Raw genomic sequence first — 20,564 nt, forward strand, 5'->3', positions numbered from 1 at the left:
TTCCTGGAAACTAGCAGACACTAGGAGGAGGCAAGGAAGGATTCTTCCCAAGATCCTTTACAGGGAGCTTTCTAGGGTCCTGCCAACGCCTGAATTTTGGACTTCGAGCCTCTAGAACTGTGGAAAAATACATTTGTTTTGTATTTATCTACCCAACAGTTTTAAGGCAGTCCTAGGAAATTAATACAGCAGATGAATACAATGACAGAAAATATGTGAGCGATTTAACTATGGCTCATTTATGCATAAGCTTGGTAAGAAGTAAAGTGAGGATATGAGGAAAATCTTGAAAAATGAGAAAGTGACAAGAACAAAGAATGAAAGTATTAATGGGATCAGATACTGTATAATGGGAGTTCTTGAGTAAGTGAGTTCAAGACAAAAGAAAAAAAAATGGTGCCAAAGTACAGAACTTTTAAAATCAAAGTTCTGGCAGTAAAGGAAAATTCTGAGAGTACTAATACAGTTGGAAATTATCAGAGAAGTGGGGTTTCTAGTTTTCTGAATTGAGGAGGCCAAGGAGGTCAGAGATCATGTAGTTGTATGAATTATGTATAACAGTGATCCCCAACCCTGGCAAAATGTTAGAGTATGTTGGAAATCTTAAAAATATACTCAGGGCTCACACCAGACTCATTAACTGAGAATCTCAAAGCTCTGTTGCCCACCCCAGATATCTGAAAATCATAGGGTTAGAAAAACTCCCCAGTTTATTCTAAGGTGCAGACAGGGTTAAGAATGATTCTTAATAATATTCATAGTAATAGTAGAGAAGATGGTAACTATGTGCAAAAATAATCATTGAATGTCAGGATAGGCCACAAGACTGGTTGATGACAACAATGAAGAGAAGTAGAGACTGGTGCAACCTGATAGCATGTACCTCAAAAGAACTAGGGTTTGGAGGAAGCAAGGAGATAATCTATGAAGAATAATGAGAAACAAAGAGGATATAAATAGGCATTACTTCTATACACCTTGGTATGTGGAGGATGGAAAAGCATTCCCCATTTTAGAAGACTACCATTAGGAGGGATACAGTGGCCTTAGTGAGCTAGGATTTGGTTAAAGGAAGAAAGTAAAGTGAACATTCTGAGAAGAGGCTGAAGATACAGGAGTGAGTGCTGCTGATGGACAGAGGACACAGAGGAAGGGCTTTGGAGGTAGGTCAGCTTCTAGGAGAAATACAAAGTCATATGGACTCTGTTTTCTGCTAGAAGGCTGAAACTCATGGTAGTAACTGAGGTAAGTAACGAGGGGACTCACAGTAGGATTAGTCTTGACAGATTCATAGGGGAAATTTGGTAATCAGTTTCCAAAGTGTGGTCCAAATCAGGAGCCTAAGCATCCCCTGGGAACTGGTTAGAAATGCATGTTCTCAGAACGTGCCTCCGACATATTGAATCAGACCTTTTGCGCTCAGCATCTGTTTCAATAGCCCTCCAGCGTGAACCTGATGCATGCTTAAATTTAAGAACCATTGATCTAAAGTCTTTACCTGGAAGGTATAAAACAGCCGGGGGTCTGTTCAGTCTTGAAGCTCAGGGTATTGAGATAGCTTGAAGAAGAGGTTATTTATGTCACTTCTTGCCTGGGTTTAAATTGTGACTCTTGGGGCATCTATCATTGTGGAATTAAAACCTGAAAGTGACATGAAGATCTCCTTCTGATGTCTGATGTCTCTCAAAAGCCAGGGTTTTGTTGCACAGAGAGGATGAGGGGTATAAAGGCTCCCCTTGTTTGATTTGGTTGTTCTCACAGAGTCAGTGCTGAGCATATATGGGTGAAGGCTGATACATATAAATGCCAATAAGAATAAAAATTAGAATATATATGACCAAGGGAAATAACCTCAACTAATCAAAAGTTTATAAAATGAGTAAATAAGACTTCGTGAAAATTCACGAGCTTCTTCTTCTTCTTCTTCTTGTTATTATTATTTTGCTGTGGACTAGAGAAAACTTTGACTTTAACTAATTTTGATTTGTGGTCCAATATTCTGTCCTAGCACCAACATTTCAGATTATGACTTCAGGGTAGCTCTCATATCTTCCACTCTTAGTATTTAGAGAAACCAAAAGACCATTTTTTCTTATTTTTCTTCTCTTTGTCTCTCTTGAAGAAATATTCAAACGAAATTTTCTATAATATTACAGCTAATATTTTACAATGTAAAACTAATTCATTGAGGTCAAATACTGTTTGCTTGCAATCGGTATTAAACAACTTTTAATTAAAAGCAGACTCAATCATAATTAAAAGCTAAACAAACAAAGAAGCCCTTTTAAATGCTCTTCCCTATAATTCACATGTAACTTAAAATTTGTAGACTATGGCCAGGAGTGGTGGCTCTCGCCTGTAATCCCAGCACTTTGGGAGGCCGAGGCAGGTAGATCACCTGAGGTCAGGAGTTTGAGACCAGCCTGGCCAACATGGTGAAACCCCATCTCTACTAAAAATACAAAAAGTAGCCAGGCATGGTGGCGGGCGGTTGTAGTCCCAGCTACTGGGGAGGCTAGGGCAGGGGAATTGCTTGAACCTGGGAGGGAGAGGTTTCAATGAGTCGAAATCGTGCCACTGCACTCCAGCCTGGGCAACAAGAGTGAATCTCCATTTAAAAAAAAAAAAAAAGGTAGACTAATAAATTAGTATCCCATTGTATTGAATGTGGCCTTAATTTTGAGAACCATTGATCTAAACTCTATGGAATAGGACACTTTCTTTTATGGTCACTACCTACATTTTTAAGATAATAATGTTGCACCTTGGAAGAGAATTTCTTTATTGCTATTTAAGGAAGTTTATTAACTGAAAAAACACATAAGCACTTTGTATTTTGGCTTTCTCTACAGCTTGCTTTGCTCTCGTGTGCAACATACATTTTATCTTTTGTTTAGTTTTATTCTCAATAGTATAAAATATGAATTTCGCATCACTAATATCCACTTCTCATTCCTTTAATATCTGAACTTGCAGAAACTGAACGAGTCAAAGAGGAGGTTGGTGCTGTTTCAAGTAAAAAAGGTAAATGCAGCTTAAAGATAAAGATGTCATGACTCTAACTTATTTCTGCTAAGGTTTCTAACAATGTATTGTTTTGTGCTTAGAGAAGAGCTCTATTTGTTGATTTTACTAGTTTGTTGATATAGAAACAAACCTATTTTGCACAAGATTTTATCGTTACTGTTCTAAAGCAAAAACGTGTTATTCCTTTAGGACCATAAATTAAAGCTAGTTATGCTAGTCAAATTGCAAGTTAATTTTGAAAAATTATAGAAATGTAACTGTTTAAACTCCATAGGATCCCCATCATCTGGAGAGCATTCGAGTGCAACATACTGCCTTAAGAGATTAGGAATCGAATAAATGAAACTTTAACTGAAAGTATTCACATGAACAAAATTCACTTTGTTCAAGAATGGTATAAAAATATGAAATGTATTATGTGAGATGGTGACTTGGAGACATTTCGCTTTAAGAAATACATTGGGAAGTCTGAAATGAAATCAGTAATGTAGCCAATGTCTTTGGAAGTATAGCAAGAGACAATTTAATAAGCCTATCCTCAAAATACACTTATGCATACACACACACAAACCTACACACATACCCTTACACACATACCCCATTAAAACCACGTAACAGGTTCTCCTAAAAGACTATTTTATTTCACCTGCTTTATAAAGAAAACATATAACAGGATTGTAGGGAGCTATAAAATATATATGACACATATTCACATACTCAATCCCAAACAATGTATACATATGAATATAAATGAATATAGGAATGTAACTCAATATCTAATATAAATTTATGTTTCTTAATAAATACAATATAAATTAATGTTATTATATAAATTAATTTATTGATTATTTTATATATACATATATCTCTATGGGAAAGCAACAAAGATTAGATAGTGAATTCTTTAAGAAAAATATGAACTGTATTTGAAAGTAATAATTAGAAGCAATTAAGTTACTGATATTAATAGATGCTCTCTTTCAAATACAACTCTATTGTTCTGAATTCACAGTAGATAGGGATAAAATCTGTTTCCTAGTCATCTCTTTTTCTTATAATCTAATATTTGTGATGTCAATTTTTAACTAGGTGATCATGATACATCTTTCATTGACATCATTTGTACTGTAAATGGCAGAGTAATTTATTTATCAGCAGTTCTTATTATGTGGTGTCATATTCTGGAATCGACATTGCTCATTGGTATTAAGTGAAATATGGGTTAAACTTGTTTGCTTCAAAAAGAGTAACTGTAGTAACAAGAAAAAACTGAGTCTTAATACAGAGTCAGAGAAAATCACTAACCTAGACATAGATGCAGAGTTCATGGGCCCAGTAAGTGGACTTAAGGCAACAACACTGATTTATGTTGAAAGAAGAACAGAAGTGTGGCCAACTTATGTTCAAAATTTAGACAAGGCTAAAAGCAACAAATGTCCAAACAGCAGAAGATAGGTTTCTTTTGGAGTAAGATTTTATTTTTATTTTATTAGTAGTATTTTTTTAATTTTTTGAGACAGAGTCTTGCTCTGTCACCAGGCTGGAGTGCAGTGGCTCACTGCAACCTCTGCCTCCCAGGTTCAAGCAATTCTCCTGCCTCAGCCTCCTGAGTAGCTGGGATCACAGGCACGCACCATCACGCCCAGCTAATATTCGTATTTTTAGTAGAGACAGAGTTTCACCATATTGGCCAGGGTGGTCTCAATCTCTTAACATTGTGATCTGCTCACCTCAGCCTCTCAAAGTGTTGGAATTACAGGAGTGAGCCACCATGCCCAGCTGGAATTAGATTTTATATTCAGAGCCTTAGTGAATCCATGTTGTGGAAGACAGTCTGGAGACACAGTTAAGAAGCAAAGATTGAACTCCTAGTAGCTGATCCGTAGACTCTGCACTCTGTGTCACTGGGAGCCTGGATATTGTTAGAAGAAAACCCTTGGCCAAATTATATTTAACAGTGTTTAATTGAGCAAAAAATGATTCATGAATTGGGCAGCTTCCTGAGCTAGAGTAGGCTCAGAGAAACTTCAGCATAGCCCCATGGTGGAAGGATTTCTGCACAGAACAAGGAACATAACATACAGAAAAAGAAAGTGAGATACAGAAACAGCTAGATTGGTTACAGCTTGATGTTTGCTCTTTTTGGACACAGTTTGAACAACTGGTCCTCTTTGGTTGGCCAAAACTTGGTGATTAGCACAAGAGTAGATTACAGCCTGTTTCTGCCTCCATTTGGGTTCACTATGTACAGAGAAACCTCTAGGTCAAACGCAAAATAAGGAGGCAACTTCAGGCTAGGCTTGATTGAACAGTATTTAGGGTAGAAATACAAGCTCACATAGTATGGGCTTCAATCAGGACAAATTGGAGTTAGCAGAGAGACAGAATTGAAATTGAACCATCAATTAGTGAGCTCACCAAGAGTCCTCAACCAAAAGTGCTCACTGAAAGAGTATGGACAAACATTTTGGTTGGGGTTAAGTAGACTTGCTTGTCAGGCTTGGAGGGAAGTGAAAGGAAATAAATTATCTATCTATTCACATACATTGTTGACATCAACTACTTTGCTTCTAGTTGATTATAGATATTATACCCCAATTCTCAATTTAAATATAATTCTACATACTGAGTTTATTTTCAACTACAGAATGAACAGAAGTAAGTGTTCTTTTCAAAGTGACATAACTGTTTTAAAACTCATGAAGGGTTTTACCAATTTGACAAATTACAAACAAAAATCAAAGGAGACTTTTCTCATTTGTCAAGTAACTTGTTCATCTCCTACCTCTCACTGACAATCAGCCGTGCGTGAAAAAAAAATATTGTTCTCATCACGTATTTACTACCCAAGCCCCAAATTCCACAATACTTAGCATACTTTACAACTTGTCCACCTCTAGCCTTTCACATGTAAGTAGAAGAAGAAAGTAATTTTTTTGGTTTTTAAGGTATTAAAAAATTGTTCTAAATCGAGGCTTAAACTAGGAACTGTGTGCAATGTTAAGTGGTAATTACTAATTTTGTAATTGTTTTAAAGTTCTTGAAGATGAAGAATAATATTTTAAGGTGTTAACTGTAATGTGTCTATTTATACGTAGCATAAATTGTCTTATCTCAACCCTACTTTTACGTCATATTTTATTTGGAGATATATAGTATTTAATCATTAATATAATATCAGTTTGCTAATTTATTTTGATTTTCACATTGCAGTTTTCTAATCATTTTCATATTTACTCACCATATATTTATGGGTTATGTATTATATGAAAAATCAAGAAAAATTTTAAATGTTAATATTGTTCTTGAGTTATTTAAAATACTAAAAATATGAGAATCTTTATTAAGTCACTAAGTTGGCCTGAAGTTTTACCATCAATGAAAGTTTCTTGTATTACCATATTTCAAGGTTGAAAGCCATCAGGCTAGAGATACAAATACAGCTAAAGTTCTACCCAAAGTTTAAAAATTAATTTTACCCGGGGGAAAAGACAATGTTTAGGGCATAAGATGACTTTAGAGTTAAGCCTTAAATAAGAGATGGGGTTTTGCTATGTAAATAAGTTAGAAAAAAAATATCCTGGGCATAGATTTCAGAGCAAGGCAAAGTGATACAAATTTGTAGTATGCATATGAGGAACAGCAGTAATCTCAAGACCATTGTAGGAATTAATATAACCTGGGCTAAGAATGCAGTAAAAGGGCCTTATTTTAAAATTGGACTTGATTCCATGGGCAATTAGGGGGGTGGTGAAAAATTGTAAGTATATAAATAACACTCAAACGTATGCTTTAGGAAGAGTAACTCATAAAGGAAAATTTTGAAATAGGCAGATTAGGAAGATTCTCAACAATGTAGTGACCTGTGTTAGGACCTGGACTAGGGCATTAGTTATGAGATTGGAAGGGAGAGAAATTTCGTTAGCACTAATAAAGAAGTAGATTCAGTGGAATTTCATAACTGATGATAAGCTTTGGGAGGGAAGAAAATAAAAATAATTTAATGACAATAGCGTTCTTCAGACTGGCTGCTAGAAGAACATTGTTAATATTCTTAATAACAATGAAAAAGAAAAGCGAAGGAATTTAGAGAGGAAAGGCAAGATTAATTTTAGATAAATTTAAGTCAAAGTGCTATTAGCACATGAAGGTAGCATCACATAGGTAGTTCTGGAAGTAAAACTAGAGCTCCAGACAACGATAGGCTGGAGATGGACACATGGGTGCCCTTTGCGTGGAGGTAATTGAGCTTGTCGCAGTGAGATAAGGCAACACTTATATTCGCATTTGTTTGGGGAAAGAACAAGGAGAAATATAAAAGCAGACTAAAATAACTTCAGTAACTGCAGAAAAAAAAAAACTTTCAATAGAAAAGTGGTGGTCATGGGATTTGTCAGGTACATAATATATTAATAATTTTCAATACAGAATTCTCAGGGGAGTGACACTCAAAAAACTAAAAGAGTGACAAATTGAATGAGGAAAGAGGGAGTGAAGTATATGAGAAATGATGATGAAGATAGTTGGCTGGGAATAAAAAATAGGATAGTAGCTGGTGTTTTTATTTAACCTATATCCATCTCTCTCTCTCTTTTTTCTATTATACTTTAAGTTCTGGGGCACATGTGCAGAACGTGCAGTTTTATTACGTGGGTGTACATGTGCCATGGTGGTTTGCTGAACCCATCAACCCGTCATCTACATTAGGTGTTTCTCCTAACGCTATCCCTCCCTTTGTCCCCCACCCACCAACAGGCCCTGGCGTGTGGTGTTCCCCTCCCTGTGTCCATATGTTCTCACTGTTAAACTCCCACTTATGAGTGAGAACATGAGGTGTTTGGTTTTCTGTTCCTGTGTTAGTTTGCTGAGAATGATGGTTTCCACCTTCATCCATGTCTCTACAAAGGACATGAACTCATCTTTTTTTATGGCTGCATGGTATTCCATGGTGTTCAACCATTGTGGAAGACAGTGTGGCAATTCCTCAAGGATCTAGAATGAGAAATACCATTTGACCCAGCAATCCCATTACTGGGTATATATACCTAAAGGATTATAAACCATTCTACTATAAAGACACATGCACACATATGTTTATTGCGGCACTATTCACAATAGCAAAGACTTGGAACCAAACCAAATGCCCATCAATGATAGACTGGATAAAGAAAATGTGGCACATATCCATCTCTCTTTTAGTCTCAGAGGTAGTGTTTCTCCTTCCCTTCAAGACCAGTTTCTCCAGTTTTTCCTTCCAACTCAGTTATCCATCCCATTTTCTGGCATCCTCCTCTTTCTTGTTACTGGCATTGTTCCTCATCTTGGAAATGTTTTTTCCCTGATTCAAAATTATTTCATTTCCTTGATTTACATCTTTCTCTCTCTCTGTGTCTCTCTCTCTGTCTCTCTACCATTTTATCTCCTTCCCATGTTAGCCAGCTTTCTGAATGCTGGAGTCCTAGTGCTGCCTCTGGCCTTCTACAAAGACTAAGCTCCTGCCCCTGCCATGCCACTGAAGCTCCAGCCAGTGCTGATGACATCATCATTGCTAAGCCAACAGAACCCTTCCATCCTCATGTTACTAGATTTCTCATTGCATTTATTACTTTGTCTCTTCTCCAAACTTCTCTGTTGTTGGGTTACCATGACAGTATAGTCTGCTGGTTCTCTCCATATAGTTGGCCTTTATTTCCGGCTTCTTTGTGTTTTTTCTTTCATTTGTTGCCTGGTAATTGTTGGTGTTCCTCATAATTCATTATTAATCCTCTGAACTTCTCATTCTGTACCATTTTCTTTTGAGATATATCTGCTTTCAAAGTTGAAACTCTGCCCTATATCACGAAGTTTTTTCAATCCTGTGTCCCCATCTCACAGTTTTATATGAATTTCAGGCTCGTATGTTCAACTGCCCAATAAATACCTTCAAATCACCTTCCCAAAAGTTAATGCATGCTGGGCTTAATACCTAGGTGATAGGTTGATAGGTGCAGCAAACCACCATGGCACACGTTTACATATGTAACAAACCTGCACTTCATGCACTTCTACCCCGGAACTTAAAATAAAACTAACACTTTAAAAAAAAAAAAAATTCCCCTTCACGGCCAGGCGCAGTGGCTTATGCCTGTAATCCCAGCACTTTGGGAGGCTGAGGCGGGCGGATCACGAGGTCAGGAGATAGAGACCATCCTGGCTAACCCGGTGAAACCCCGTCTCTACTAAAAATACAAAAAAAATAGCCAGGTGTGGTGATGGGCGCCTGTAGTCCCAGCTACTTGGGAGGCTGAGGCAGGAGAATGGCGTGAACCCAGGAGGTGGAGCTTGCAGTGAGCCGAGATCACACCACTGCACTCCAGCCTGGGCGACAGAGCGAGACTCCATCTCAAAAAAAAAAAAGAAAAAAAAAATTCCCCTTCACATTCAACCTTTCTTAATCTAAACTCCTCATTTTCTCTTTCCAACTTACTGTTTCTGTTTCTTGAGCATATTTTCTCTTATTTGTAGCCATTACTACCATACTAATTCAAGCCTTCAGTGTCTTCTGCCAGAACAACTGAAATAACCTCATGCTGCCCTCATGTTTTTATTTTTATTCCACTAATATTCATGTAGTAGAACATCCCAATAGCCACAATACTTCAGTGAAACCACAAAACTGAATAAACCGCTTAAAATTTAATACTCTGTTCCCCAGTTTTCCATAAACTAAAATCCAAGCTTGTTAAAATGGCATATAGCATGCCTCAAGAACTGGCTCCTATATCCTTTCCAACTTCATCTTTAGACATGCCTTGTTTTCTATGCTACAACAATCCCATAATGCTATGTTCATAATTCCGAGTATGTTAGAAGACTGTAGGAAGATTGGAGCAGAAAGTGATAGCCTTGTGAACAGGTTAAGTAGTTAACATCACCTGAGAATTGATGAGAAACCTCTCTTTCCTCTTTCCACTATAATATGTATCTGGAGACCAAATTGATGCAATATTTTTTCTTTCATAATTAGTGATTTATTCCAATGTTTCAGTCAATGACCGCTCCAGGCAGTACCTGTAAAATCTGAATAGATCCTGGACAGTTCTTATATTTCTGGCAGTTTCTTATATCTTTGAAAATAATAGTTCATCATGCTACAGCTGTAGGTCTACCTCTCGGAAGTGATATGTGTCATATGAGAGACACTTCAAACCACTGCACAATATTTTCTTACCACTTCTCACTTCCTCACCACTATTCTAGCATACTTCTCCTCCAGACAAGTCTCACTTCTCCTTTAAAAGTACCTACTAGGGTGGGCACGGTGGCTCACGCCTGTAATCCCAATGCTTTGGGAGGCCAAGGCAGGTGGATCACCTGAGGTCAGGAGTTCAAGACCAGCCTGACCAACATGGTGAAACCCTGTCTCTACCAAAATAATGATAGTAATAATAATAATAATAATAAAATAAGTAAATACAAAAAATTAGCTGGGCGTGGTGGCGGGCACCTGTAATCTTAGCTACTTGGGACACTGAGGTAGGAGAATCGCTTGAACCCAGGAAGCAGAGGTTGCAGTGAGCCAAGATTGTGCCATTGCACTCCAGCCTGGGCAACAAGAGCAAAACTCTATTAAAAAAAAAAAAAAAGTACCTGCTAATACTGCTAATAAAGGGCATACATAAGAGCCTCCATGGGTGATATAGCGAAAAAAAGGAGGGATGTCAACTGTATTGGAGATTTGTGTGCTGAAGGAAAATTGTAGGGAAGAATAGTGAAATAAATGCCTGAAACTAAATAAAACCAATGTCCCAGCTCCCAATTTAGCTCAAGAATAGCCCTAATCCGGGCATTACATTCCAAGTGTGTTAACTGCTTTGTTTCCTTTTCATTAGTTTTGATTTCTGAAGTGTGAAATACGAATCTATTTTTTCTAAGTAAGCTTCTACAAATGTAGAAAAAAGAGAATTTCTTCACTCAGCACTAAAGGATATTCCAGATATCTTGTGGTATAGAAAGAGAAATTGATGACGGTCTTCTTTTGACTCCAGGCAGTTCAAAAATTCACTTACTTAGATGAGCTATTTATTTCTAATGTTTGCTCTTCATAGAATTAGAATTGATGAATTTTACATTGGAACCAGAAATGAAAGGATAAACATTTTATGTGAAATGTCATCTTCTCTGTATAGATAATCAGCATTTCCAGTGATCTTTTGTGAGCAACAAAAAACATAGTGCTTTAAAGGACTAGCCTCCTCTATTTAATATGTGTGCCAGGAATTATGAACCTATCATTGGAAAGAAAATTTGGTCTTTATAGGTAAGTCACATTACAGTTGTTTTCTGAGAGACATTTACTCTTCAGGGGATTCAATTACAATAACTAAAAAACACATATTTCCTAAACATACTTATAATGATTATTCTGAATAAAAGAATTATGAATAGGAATACCTACCTATGTGGCTCTTTTATAGTTACAAATGGTCAATGTTTTATTTCCATGTTGATATGAGACCGAACATTCATAGAATAGACTCAGGCACCACATATCTTACTAGCCTCTTATAGCGTACATTGTAAAGTGTAGCTCTAATTTGGCTTTCAAAGGTTTCTGCATTTGGTCCTATTCTCTAGTTTTAGACTATCCCTTATCTCCTCTCTGGAAATCCTCTGCTCCAACTACACTTCCTCTAGGAACATCTAAGTCTTTCCCACTCCTTTGCCTTTCCTCATGTATCACTGGCTACACTTAAAATCTCCTTTTCCAGGAAAACCACTAACATTGAAACTGATCTCTTTTCTCTCTCAAATGAAAATATTTATTATCAAGACATATCTTTTGTCAAGTGATACATCTAACCACAAAACAAATCTATATTAATTAATTATGTTAGGAACAATGCTAGGTGCTATGGTAAATGTAAGTAATACGTTTCTAAGTATTCTATAAGTCAAAGAAAAAAAGTGGAATTTTGGAGATCTAATGAACAAATGTGTGATAAAATTTATATGCTTTTAGAAACATTCATCAGAAAAGGAAAAAGGATGAATAACAGATAGCTAAGAAGTCAATATTTTTTAATTCATAAAATTAAACCCAAAGAAAGTAGAAGGAAGAGAAATAAATGAAAGAGCAGAAGCTATTAATTTAGAAATCAAATAGTACAACAGGAAAAGTCAAAATATTATCAATAAAATACAATAAAAATTGTGAATGCTTATGAAAATATATTAAGAAAAAAAGAGAAGGTATAAAATATCAATATCAGAAATAAAGATCATCATTATAGATTCTATAGATAATAAGCAAATAAAAAGATTTTCTAATAAACTAAAACATTTTAATAAAATTAAAATTTTAAATTTATAATTGTAATTCTGTTCCCCTCCCTCAATTTTAGCCAGATGGTTTCACTGGTGATTTATTTCAAACATTTAAGAAAAAATTAGCACCAATCTTACATCAAATTTTCCAGAGGATAGAAAAAGAGGTAATATTCTCTCATTATATGGGGTGAGAATTACTTTAATACCAAAACTTATTTAGAGCAACATATATATATATATATTTCTTGTGAACCTAGAGGCATAGGTCTAAACAAAATATTAGCGATTAAGTCTGCTAGTACGTATGAAAGACAAAATGCAGTCAGCTTGGCTTAATCTCAGAAATGCAAGCTCAAAAAAATTAAAATACATGCAAATTGATGTAATTAGCCAGAATAAAAGGAAACTATATTCATCATAGTAGATGCATTTGATATAATTCATCACCAGAGTAGAAACTTACTTAATCTGATAAAACATCTGCAAAAACCATTAGCAAGCATCATACCTAATGGAAAAAATTAAAGATTTTCCCTCTGCTAGTCAAAACAAAATAAGGATGTTTGCGATCACCACTTCTATCACACACCATAGTGGGTTTTCCATCCAGTGCAGTAAGATGAGAAAAAGATGTCATAAGTATGCAAATAGAGAAGTAAGAAGTAAAATGCATTATTCACAAATGATATGATTATCCCCTTAAAAAATTCAAAACAATCTATAGAGGAAAATTGCTACAACTGAGTAACTAGCAAGTTTTCTGCATAAACTGTCAAATGAAACATAACTTTGCTTTAGAAATCAAGAGCAAAACTTTGGAAAATAAAGTGAAAGATGACTACGATGCTGTTCTAATATGATAGCATCAAATCCATAAAATACCTCGAGATAAATGTAACAAATTATATATAACATTCTTGAAGATCTCTTACATTTTAACACATTTGTGAAATTAAGGAATACAAAACTCAATGGAAGGATATTTTATTTTCACCAATCAGAAGACTTGATTTTGTAAAAATATCGATTCTCAGATTGATCTATGGATTCATCATAATCCCAGTCAAAATTCTAGCAGATTTCTTGTGGTTGCTATTGTTTTATTTAAATTGATAAGCTGGCTCGATTTTCATATGAAAAAGCAAATGTCTAAGAATAGCCAAGACAATCCTGAACAAGATCAAACTGGAAGGTTTGTAGTAGTAGATATCAAGAATTATCTTAAACCTACAGTAGTAATTAAGACTGAGTGGTATCAGTAAGGAAAAAAGTAAACTTTTATCTCACAATGTCATACACAATAATAATTCAGTGCATTGGGTTTCTAAATTTAAATGATTAAAAATTATAATGCTACTAGGAAAAAATGTGGAAAATTTAAAATATAACCATGGTGGAGGGAAATCTTTTTAAATAGAATACAAAAAGCATGAGTGACAAAGGAAAGACTGATAAATTGAATTTAATTACCATTAAAACTCCTGTTAATGTAAGCCAGAATGAAAAATGTAAGTGGAAGAAGACATTTACAGTATATGTATACATATGTGTGTGTATATATATATATCTTTAAAAAGACTCATTTAGAATATTACAAATGCATACAAATCAATTTAAAAAACATTAAGAAATTAGGCAATAATCTAAAGAGGCACTCCACAGAAGAAGTTTTCTAAATGCCAATAAGTATATGAGAAGCAGGTGGCATTATTAGGTATCAGGAAAGACTGAAATTAAAGCCAACATGTGATACTACTACATAGAAAGATGATATTTTTCTAAGAGACAATATTAGGACTTATTCAATTTATAAGAAAATTATTTTATTTTATTTTATTGTTACAGTGTAAGGGAAAGATATGAATGAAATTAGCACATCCTTTCCCTACTTAGATTTCTTGTGCTTCCAGAATCCTATTGCTAGTGTCTGAAATTCTGGAGAAGTTTTAGCCATTATCTCTTCAAATATCACTTCTTCCTCACATTCTCTAATCTTTTATTTTATAAGTTCAATTGCATGTATGTTAAGATGAATTATATCTTCTCTAGGTCTGTTAACTTCTTGTATATTTTCCATCTTTTTGTTTCTCTAGGGTGAATTCCAGGCTATTTCTTCAGATATTTATTTCTACATTGCACTTTACTCCTTACCTACGTCTAACTCATCTATGAACAATGTTAATGTTATTTTTGTAGAAATTTTCTTTATTTTTCAAATTTAATTTGCCTTTTAAAGAAAACGTATTTTAGCCCTAAAATAAGATTGGATGAATAAATAGGTGTTAGCTTGTAAAAGTGAGATGATTGTGTTTTAGGCAGAAGTACATAAAATAATAACAGCTTCTATTTACTGGGTTATATGGCTGCCACTGGGCTGATTTTCTTAAATTGTTTTCACTTAGACCTTAAAACAGCCCTTGTAGCACGATCTGTGTTTTTAACATAAAGAGTAAGGCTCAAGGTAAAATAATATGCACTCATTTTTGCAGCAATTCAGTGGTAAAACTGGACTATACACTCTAAAACATTCATTGCTCCTTCTTCTAGGACATATAATCCATTAGAATAACCAGAATTGTGGTTGCCCTTCAAGGGAATTTGATAATTCCAGGCTAAACTGCATAGTTGTTTTCTGGTAATAAATCAGTTCTGGAAAGTCATCTCAGGAGTATCTTGGGACTTGTGCCTTTATTTCAGCATTAAAGGCCAACTTGCTTAACCCTTCCCACTGCCCTAACCCTAATACTGACTATAATCTAACAAAAACAGGAAAATAAAGAACATAGCATTCATTGGCATTTACCCTATAATACCTTGTGTTATATAAGATTTCTCTACAGGTGTGATTTGTGAGGTTCATACATATCTATTTGCTTTTTAGTTTAACATTTTCCTTACTTCACAGTCATATGGTTTGCTCTATTTTTGGGTCATAACTGGGTAAAATAATAGGTTACTTTCCTGGAAATATAAGTTATTTTTTCTAACCAGTGCATATTCAATTTTTTGGATATCTTTTTGTTTCAACAGATATAATTAAAAGTGAAATACACCTCATTTTCTCCCTCTCTCCCTCTCTCCCTCCTTCCTTCTTTCCTTCTTAATTACATTGTCTTTTCTGAAAGATCAGGACAGTTACCTTATAGACATTTTGGATTGGTCTGATTATTTCTTCACAATATGGTTTAACATGTTCTGTACACCCTGTATTTGATTAAACTGAAAGCTAAATCTGGCTTAGCTAAATTTCAGTTAGATACTGTGGAAATAATACTTTAGAGATGATACTGTATATGCCACATGGCACCTCATCAGGAAGCACAAGATGTCTGGATGTCCTGATATGAATGAATGTTTCTAAGTTTCATCGATGGGTTAAGTTGGCTACAGACACATTTCTTCATTTTAAAGTTGTGTTTTTTCCTCTTGCAGTTCTATGTGGGATGATACTTGGGTGCAATAGCAGTAATCAGTTCCTCAGCAATCTTTCATCTAACGGTTGCTAATGAACTCTGAATATTTTCTTGAATTAGTTCTTTCAATGGGGTGCACCAATTCTGAGTGAATAATTTGTACTGTTCTACTCTTCGACTGTCAACTACTGTAAATAGGTAAACAGTGAATACTTCACTGAGAGCAAAACATCTTAGAGAAAGGCTACAGCACCCAGATAATCCTTTTTGGGTTACTGATGATTTGGGATAGTTTCATTTAATATTTAAATGAATCTAAAGCATGACTACACTATTCTTTCAGCTGATTAAACCATGTTAAGTGTGAATTTAAAGGAGCATCTAGTTGACATTTACAAGACACTAAGTGACTCCAGCAATAACCTGGAATGTAAGTAGATTAATCATAGTCCTGTCAAGTGGAATTCTATGTAGAGCTTGTTTCTCAAAGCGGAGTGTAAAGGAATAAATCAGATACAATTGTAGAAATGTAGGCAGAAGAATGCAAAGGATTGTCACTTTTTTCTCTAATTCTTTAGATATAAAATCTGGTTTCAATTGCATTATTAGAGAAATGAGAAATGTTTAAGAAGCTTCAAAATAACTTGTGTAAAAGAAAAATTTCGTATTAAAATAACTCCAAAATGCTTTTTTTTTTTTTTTTTTTTTTTTGAGCAGAAGCAGTATTTCTGTCTGGAACTCTTCTTTAAACCTTATCTTTGTTTTGCAGCTGTACCTGGAAAGAAGGAAGAGAAAACAACCAAGACAGTGGAGCAAGGTAAAAAAAAATGAAGGAGGTTGACATTATCTTCTTTAGAAAGACAACAGCATGCGGAGGAAAGCACTGGATTCAGACAGGCGGAAGACAATAACCTTTAAGTCTGTTGCTCTTTATCACTGTCCTTGCATGTATTTCTGTGCCAGGGAGAATGTGAGACAGCAATCTGGGTTGGTCTTTCTTTTGTGTAACTAAACTTTGAATATCAGTTCTGAACAGGAAAACTCTACAAACTGCTTAATTACATCAGGAGACATGCTGAAGATTGTTGGGAATAAGACAATGATCCAGGGGAACTGGTAGACATATTCCTATTTGATTTGTGGTTTTAACACCACCTTACTGATCATAATTTGAAAAATAAAGATAGCCCAATCCTATATATGCAGCAACTATTTCTATTGCTTGAAAAAATAATATGTAAAAGTTAAAATGAAGAAAACAACAGCAAAAGTAAGTGGAGTATATTATATGACATATTATGCCTTCAACTATTCATTCTCCCAAGAGGTCTGAAATTTCAGTGTTGTAAACTATAATGATATAAAATAGTTAATGAATTTTCTTTTATTTATGTAGCTATATCATAAATAGATCACTCCAGACTCTGCTTGAGAAAAATGCTATAGTACACTAAACTTAAAACATTTAAAGTGATGTGGTTTCGCTTAGAGCTCAAGTGTGCTAATAATTTTAATTGTTGTTCCCTCATGTCTTTGCTTTTATATAATAATACTATATTTATTATAATAAATTAAATTAGAACTTGCAATAATTTTGTCAAGAACAAAGTCTAAATGATTTCTCCTTCAAATTTGAGATGCAATTAAATTTATGAAATTCTAATATCAGAAGTTAAGAACTTTTGACATAAATATATCAAGAAAATCCTTCAATCCCTCACATGCCAAATAAATAAACTAAAGTTAAGAATTCAGTTAAGTAAAAAGATTGGTTAAGAATTTATTTCCTTGGGCTTTTCAAAATAAAATCCCATTATAATTGCATGGAAAATGTTTTCCAATTTATTTTGGCTTCTGGGGACTCTGAAATTTTACAATTCAGTAGATGTTTCTGTCGGTTTCTTTCTGAAGAAGAGTGGAATTTTAGTTTCTGAAACATAAAGTGGAAACACTGGATCCTAATTTCAGTGTGTTCAGTTACACATGTTTCTGAGTCTAAATTTATGCTTTAAAAAATAAAGATAATTATCCCTGACCTGCCTATCTGACAAGATGTTGTACAGGTCAAACATGAAAACATATGTGAAAGGATATGAAAATTTTTAAACTTCTAGATAAGCATGTAACACATACTTAGGCATTTTTTCTTTTCTTATAAAATCAATTTCAATACAGATGACATAAATTACCAAACTACTTTGATTTCATTGAGTTTATAGCTTTCCCGCTCTAGTATAAAAGTGCTGATTACTCATGACATTCATAGGTTGTTTTCATAGCCACAGTATATCAAAAGAAAATTGACTAGAATATGAAACACCCACGCTAATAATAGTACCAAACAGACAACTGATTTGAAAACAGATTGTTTCTTTCTTCTTATCATCACATTGGTGTCAGTTTCATTAATTCTATAATGTCTCCTCTAGTGGACAAGAGACTGGAAATGGTTCATAGAGATATGATCTTACTCCTTCAGATGATTTTATAATTTTGTCTACTAAAATCTTCTTTTTTATCTTATCAAAGCTTAGGCTCTTGGATTGTGTGAAAAAGATGAGGTTCTTTCAATGGCTATTTTTATATTGACTTAGTAAATCATTTCAATTTTAAATATTGTATGACAATGGCCTCATAATTTTCAACCATAATCACAGGAAATAATATATTTGGATATTTTGCATATTTGTATGATAGTATATTACTAATAACTGATATGAAAAATAGATATTTTGTGTAGTATGAGAAGTGATAATGACATTCTATAAATTTTCTCATATTATTCTAATAGTTGTGCATAATGCTTTAAGACTTGTATACTTTGCTTTCTTATGTAGTTTTTAGTTATCTTCAGAAGTATAAATAATCTATTACTAGTTTATAATTCATTGAAATATGGTTAAATCCTCTTTAAAGATTTATTTTTATTTGTTTGAACATGTACACTTTATTTAGAAAAATTATATGATTTTTGTAACTCTTAATGGAGTTTAAGTATACTTTGTGATCTAAGTATAATTGTGCATATTGAATCTCTGGACTTAGATACTTATGGATATTCCAGTATCTCAAAATTAAGTTGAAAGTTTTATTACACAATAGCGTAGTATTCAATTCTCTTAACAATTAAAAGTCACTTCGAAAGTCAATTAAGTAGAAACAGGACAAAAAAATATTTTTGGGAAATTAAATAAAATTTGATTGTCTACTAACCATCAAGAATAAATTTTAACATAATTAGTAAACATTTTATTAAGTGTAAAGTTGGAGCCTGTTGATCGTAAATGTATCAGAGTTCACTTCACTATAATAAAAGATTCAACTTTGCCTTAAATTAAGGAATGTTTCAAAATTCATAAATAGGCTAATTTGTGTCCACTTGAAGAGTTTCTTTCTTTGCTTTTGATACTATTCTGTAAACAATGGTTCCCTATGTAATTGTAATAGTGTTTTACATTGTCACAACACCAGGCAAAACCCAAGTGCTATTGCAAGTTTTGTAAATCTGTCACTGTCCTCATCCACCTTATCAGATTCTTCTCTTCTTTGTGTATGCACTGGTCCTTTTAAAATCTGCGATGTGTACTGATTGTAGGTTTATTCCGTACTTTCAAGTGAATGTTAATAATATCTAAGAGTCATGATTTCTCTGAGAAAATTTTATCCATTTGAATATAATGAATGTTCATATTTCTTGGTGTATCAAAGTTATAACAAAAGAGGGAAACAATTTTTCATTTAAAATCAATGAAGTAAAACAAGATTTAGTTAACACAATTGTATTTAATTATTTGCTTAATATGTATTATAAAATAACTTATTTGCACATGTTGACTAAGTCATGCTGTTGACCCTCAATAAATGTTAAATTATAATAACAATATTATAGATTCCTGTGAATTCTAAACTGTTTGAAAATACTTTGTGCTTTGTTTGTTTAATATTTATTGAGCGCCCACAACTGGCTAGGCGCTGGGGAATGGGTATGAGGGGTATGACATGGGCTTTGGAGAGAAGATGGTCTATCCGAAGGCAATGCATGAAAATGAGCATACTCTCCATGTTCATGTAGTTTATATATTTTCAAGAGAACCATTAGCAACTCAGTTCTCCACTCCACTGTCTCACTTACTCACATAATACATTTTACTTCTTCTTACTCTTATTTTACTTAATATTATGAAAACAATTTATTCTTATAATTATTTTATCTCATTAATGGGAAATTACTTTCTAGTCCCTCCTTTTTTTTTTTTTTTTTTTTTGAGAACCGAGTCTCACTCTGCTCATGAGCAGCTGGAGTGCAGTGGCACTATCTTGAGAAATGCTGCAGGCTCCTCAGGTTCATTCATTCTCCTGCCTCAGCCTCCCAGTTAGCTGGTACTGCAGGTGCTTTTTACCTTCCTGGCTAGTTTTTTTGTATCTTTAGTAAGGGCCGGGCTTTCACCATGTTAGCCAGGATGGTCTCGATCTCCTGACCTCGTGATCCACCCGCCTTGGCCTCCCAAAGTGCTGGGATTACAGGCGTGAGCCACTGCGCCCGGCCTAGTCCCTCCTGTCTTAACTCTTTCCTCCCACTCACCTTATTCCTTTAATAAGAGACAGATCTAAATCCTACTTATCACAGGAGAATAATACATATTCAATGGAAGTTTGTATTGTTACATTAATTTCTTATAGAGGTCTACTTGCTGCCATGCAACATTTGAACCATGTGATTCAGACATTGGTAGGATAGCCATTCAACACTAAACAGAATTTCAGCCCCCTAAAATGGGCAATGTGTGTCAACGATGTTTGTAAGGGAATAATCAA

The 20,564-nt window shown here is 34.4% G+C and overlaps 1 long non-coding RNA gene across 1 annotated transcript in view; it reads left to right on the forward strand.

Moving 5' to 3' along the window:
• The window catches only part of LOC110743176, a 29,106-nt gene extending 9,474 nt beyond the window's left edge, over positions 1 to 19,632 (forward strand). The window contains exons 4-5 of the long non-coding RNA XR_002521783.2: positions 2,977 to 3,024; positions 16,519 to 19,632. This is a non-coding gene — a long non-coding RNA (uncharacterized LOC110743176). The remainder of the gene's footprint in view (positions 1 to 2,976; positions 3,025 to 16,518) is intronic.
• Positions 19,633 to 20,564: the final 932 nt, after the last annotated feature.

This window comes from Papio anubis, chromosome 6, assembly GCF_008728515.1.
Source record: "Papio anubis isolate 15944 chromosome 6, Panubis1.0, whole genome shotgun sequence".
NCBI classification, from domain to species: domain Eukaryota; kingdom Metazoa; phylum Chordata; class Mammalia; order Primates; family Cercopithecidae; genus Papio; species Papio anubis.